The following is a 6,000-nucleotide window of genomic DNA, read 5'->3' as shown; positions in this document are numbered from 1 at the left end:
AAAACTATAATAATAATTAAAAATATGTTGATTATTCGAAATTTTATCACATAATATAACTATCTAATATACACTGTACTCATATAAAAAAGCTGCGATTGTTTAATTTTGATAAATAAATATTTATTTTTGTCTAAAGATTTTGTTTTCATTAAAGTGTCTACTATTAGTGACTTTACCTTAAGTGTAAAGTATAACTAAAATTGATAATTGAAACGTTCTCATTTATAAATTACATCGCGATATTTCGATCTACAACTTCCTACATGTCTGAGTTCTAGCAAAAATTAACTTTAAAAAAAAAAAAAAATCGTAAAATTTTAGATTTAAAAAAAAAAGCATTAGATGATTCTTTTTAATTATTAATTTAAAAAAAAAAAAAAAAACAGTTCAATTTGTTAAATCATAATTATTATTTTAAAAAACATTGATTCTGAACTCTTCAATTATTTAATAAATACACCCTTACTTTTATATATTAATCCCAACAATATTTATTACACAAATTTTTTTTATTTGAAATAAATCTTTTTATGATTTTTAATAAAAAAATATTTATTTTAAATAATTTTTTATTAGAAATAAATAAGTTGATTTTTATTTAAAAATTAAATCAAATTCTTTTTAAAATTAAATGACTAATAAAAAATAAATAAATACTTTCTCTGTTACTATTATTATTATTATACTGTCTATTACTCTTTTGTAACAAGTCGGAGTCGATAACACAAACATAAACATGAATGTGTATACTAATGTTTATGGTTATAGTGTCACATTTCAATCGCAGACGACTCAAGTTCGTCAGTCTTTTTTCTGTGAATTTAGTTATATTAGTTATATATGTTACAGTTAAAGTATCAACTTAATCAATGTATGTACCCACTAGCTAATGTATGCATTAACTAAAAGCCTCAGACAAAGTATACACAAATCAATTAATGAATACTATCACTAGTTAATGTATACACTATCTTAAGTCGTTTAGTTAAAGTATTTTGTGAATAATTTAGTAGTTATTAGTTTTGCGGATGCGAAAATAATTAGTGTAAATAATAAAGAAAATCTAATATATGAAGAAATAATTGAAAATAATGAAATAAATTCAGTTGTTGAAGACTTATCTAGTGAGCAAACATTTACAAATAATAAATGTAAGTTATGTGGTGTACAAGTAGAAGGACCCGAAAATGACGTATGCTATTTATGTTCAACGCAAAAAACTATTCAAGAAGAACGACAAAAAGCAAAACAGGAACTTCAAATTCAAGCAACGAGAATGAAGCATATTTCAGATTTATCTCATCCTGAAGCTGTAGTTGGAATGACCGTGAGAGTTAAAATACCTGATGTTGACCGTGATCGAGGAGATGCTCGATCAATTCTAGCAATAATATTATCCAAAAATTCTGACGATTTTTTTCAATTATGGACACGTAGTGGAACAATGAAAGGACTTTATTCTATATCTCAATTTAGTGTTTGCCCAGAAAAAATAATTTCTGAAGAAGAAGTTCTGGAAGGTGAGCTACCTTTACGGTCAATTTTTAATGATCAGGGATCTGGACAAGGCTTTAAAAAATGTAGCTGCAAAACAAAATGCAACAGCAAAAAGTGTTATTGTGTCAAATACAATTTACTTTGCAACTCAAAGTGTCATTCTAGCATGCCATGCTGCAATAAATAATTTTATATACTACTATATGAATGTAAAATAATCAAATTTTACATAATACTATGTAAAAGAATGTAAAACAGAATAAAATTTTTCATATTAATTACTAAGTGAAAAAATGTAAAACAAAATAAAATTTTTCATATTGCTATATAAAAAAATGTAAAACAGAATAAAATTTTTCATGTTGCTTTGTAAAAAAATGTAAAGCAGAATAAAAAATTACATATTACTATGTAAAAAAATGTAAAACAAAATAAAATTTTTCATATTGCTATATAAAAAAATGTAAAACAATAAAATTTTACATATTACAATGTAAAACAGAATAAAATTAATTTTACATATTATAATGTAGAAAAATGTAAATAAAACAGAATATAATTTTGCATATTGCTATGTAAAAAAATGTAAAACAGAATAAAATTTTTCTTTTAACGTGCAATAAAAATTATTTACATGAAATTTATTTTTGTTTTACTTTAATCAAATTACAGAATTATAGCCTGATACTCCAATTTTTTCAGAAGGAAATATTCTAAGTAATCTGATATATTTATTGATAAATTTTGTGTTTGCGCATGTATCCCAAACATCTTAACTTTAACTAATGCCAATCAGTGGGTGTATACACTCACTAGTCAATGAATACATTAACTAGATAAAGTATGCACTATTCAAAATAATTTATACTTTAACTAAAACTGCTAGTGGATGCATGCATTAACTAGACAGTGTATGCACTGACTGAAATGTATACTTTAATTGTAACATATACAATTATTAGTCGAACGTCAGTCGCATCCGAATAGTTCATTTAATTGTATCCTTAGTGTTCTTCGATCTATATCATCGTAGTTATTGTGGATTATCGTAAGGAGTTTTAAATTAATTAATAAAAATGTCAGATGTTGCCAAACTGTTTGCTGTAGTAGAGTTTGATGAAGTGATAAATGGCAAAAAGGTGGTAGAGTTAGTACCAATTGGTCAAACTAAAATATGCACCAGGTTCCGACTGGGATTCATATCCTAGTAGAGTCATCTCTAAAGCAAGTAAGTATATGTAAACATTAATTAAATTAAGAAATTTGTCAGCAATCGTGATATTGGATTTGTTCTTCCACAATAATCTAAACCTATAAAGTGGCGTATCAGTGCGTGAGAAAATAAAGAATGTGCGAGTACTGAAATTACTCATTGAGAAAAAAAAAGTTACAAGTGTAAAATTTATAAAAAATATTTAAAAAAAATTTATTTATAGAAAAATTAAAAAACAATGTCGCATAATTGTTAGGTTTATAAAAAATAAGCAAGCCGGCATCTGAAAATTGCTAGGATTTTTTTTATTAAAAAAAATTTTATACTATGAAATAAAAAAAAATTCTACATGTAAAGAAATAGAAAAAATATAGATAGAATCTTATTGAAATATTTTGTTCGTTTGAATTTGATCAACTGAAAAAAATTAAAAATTTTCAAACGCCAGAGAATTTTAGTATCGTTTATTGATAAAGATACGTAACATTTTTTTCTTTTAATTCAACTATTTTTTATATCTTTAATATAATTTATTCTGATTTTAGAGGATCATGAACAGGGACTCCGGAGACTTGAATAATCACTTAGAAAACGCGTAGTTGAGAGTTCTGAAAGTGAGGTGCCAACGCGGGATGAAAACCAACTTGCAACAATGAATTCCTCAAGTGTAGCTGACATATTAGATAAGTCACAACAGCCGCTAATAGATGATGATTTCTTGATAATTGATGAAGTCCAAAATCAGGTGATTAATAGCAACAATACTTCCAAAAAAATCAATGACGAACAAAAGGTGATACCGGAATTGTCGCGAGTTAAAATGACTGATATTTATTTTATTATTTTATTTAAAAAAATTATTAAAATCAAAAATTAATCTTGTAGTTATTAGAAGTTAATTTGAGGTTTTATCTTAAAATTTTATTCTTAATTCTTTTAAACTAGAAATATAATATCCTGGTAAAATTTTATACTGTTTCTAGACGTAGTCGATTATCAATCACTAGGATTATACTTAGAAAGCGTAATGAAACGTGAATTCTCAAGCATGAGGCAAAGTATAAATGCGAACATCACCCATAAAATCCAACAGGCGTTGAAAGTCGTCCAAAACTCCGCCGATCCACCAGGAAAAGAACAAGAATGGAAAAATATCGGCGAAGAATTGCCTTTTCAATAATGAATTAAAAACGACTGCTCTGGTATGTACAAATTATTTATATTGTATTTATTGGGATTCTTAGCATGAGCAATGCTTAAATATTAGACGTCTGGTGGTAAAAATAAGGTATTCTTTTCAATACTCACATGAATAATTTACAAATTACTTTATATGCCTAAAGTATTATTAAAAATTATTATTTAACATGCTAATTGAAAATATTAAATTGAATAAATATGTAAATGAATATATATAGAATATTGAAACTTCATATAATTTTCTTTAGGTTTTAAAACAAAAATTTGCCATAGTAGAACACATCATGAATATAATTGATTAACGTCGTTTTTTGGGATATTAAAATTTTTCTTAAGGATGTGTGAGCGAGAGCGTGGGGGAATAGTGAATTATAGAGAGAAGGGATAGGCTCATAGTATTGCCGGGTGAGGTAACGGAAAGTACCATTGACGTCTAGTTTACATTTGGCAACACAGCTTTTTGGTTAGTTTTACCGGTAATATTTGAATGTGTTTATAAACAAGAAAGGTGTTTTTTGTAAGAAACGACCCTTAGAGGTGGAAAGAGATCAATCTTTTAAAAATAAAAATAAAAAAATTGAACAAACATGTGTTTCGAACCCAGGTATGTATGTGTAACAGTTAACCTTATCAATTTGATGTCATTCAAGTATTCTTAATTAATAATTATAACTAGTAATCATTTCTATATCAAATAAAGTCTGACTTCAATTTGAAATTTCAGAACCAGTCATAGAAGGCAGGAGAATTGTTGACATTAACAAAATAGGTGTTGACATGTGGTGTGATGTATGTAATGACGCCCTGTCGTTTCGATTTAAAAAAATGAAAATGTAGTTGGATTAACTAGTGTATTTCGTGTAGAGTGTCATCGATGTAAAGAAAATCACATGATCAACACATCACATCAAACTTCTACTGGTAATTATGTGGTAAATGGGAAAGCTGTTATGGGTAAATGTTTTCAATAATAAAATTAGTTACATCATGCCATAACTATATTTTTTTAATTATCTGAAAATTACTATTATTTTGTAGCAATATTAACTGGTGGAATTGGAATAACACATCTTAATAGCATTCTAGTATGCCTCAATATTCCAACAGTTTATCATACTCTCGTGAAGAGGTATGAAAGAGATGTAGGTATATGTATTGAAAAAGTTGCCAAAGTAAGTTGTAGAAATAGTATTAAGATTGAAAGGAATCGGACGATAGCTCATAACAGGTAGTATGTCTTCTTATCCTGATAAGAACACAATAATCTAGTAGTGATGAATTTTTAATCAGTTCAGTGCATGTCACCAATTTAACATTCAATAGTAATTAATTTTTTAACATTAAAGCAAAAATAAGAGACTAACTATACTCATTTAGTTACTGTTAATTTATTAAAGATTAATAGAAATACTAATATTTGCAGCATGAAATATGCTTATAACTAATAAACTAATAACTTTTAGCTAATAGAAAAATGTACTAATAACAGCAAATAACCAAAAATATATGCTTCTGTAAGAAACTAATCATTTGTAGTTTTTTTTTTTTTTGTAGATTTAGACTATTATAGAAGTTATTATAAGGATATTTGAATAAAATATTTTAAAATAAAATTGTTTTTTCTTTTTTTATTCTAATTACATTAACAAAGTTTCAAGTCGTCTGAGCTTATCTCTGATGAAGATGAAATTGTAGAAATAACGGTGAGTGTAGATGCTGTGTGGCAAAAGAAAGGGTCAGGCAGAACGTATAACAGCTTAACAGGTAAGAAATGTTTAAATAAAAAATTATCAAACCTATTTAGTCGAAATTTATTAATTGAATAGTCATTTCTTTTCAGGTCATTCAACAACTATTGGTCACTTGTCAGGATTGATTCTAGCATATAGTACACGAAACAAACGATGTGCAAGGTGTCAAAGGGGTCATGAGAAAGATGACCATGACTGTCGTGAAAATTTCAGCGGAAGTTAGTAGAAGAGTCATGTATGTTCTGGCGCAGTTTGACCTCAAGTAACCCCGGATGGTACACTTTTCAAAAAAGGGCAAACCTCGGTTGAATGCGAAGTTGGAGGGGATAGATGACG

This window comes from Chrysoperla carnea, chromosome X (assembly GCF_905475395.1).
Source record: "Chrysoperla carnea chromosome X, inChrCarn1.1, whole genome shotgun sequence".
Taxonomy (NCBI): Eukaryota; Metazoa; Arthropoda; class Insecta; order Neuroptera; family Chrysopidae; genus Chrysoperla; species Chrysoperla carnea.
The sequence above is the reverse complement of the archived record's forward strand: the minus strand, read 5'-3'. Positions refer to the sequence as shown.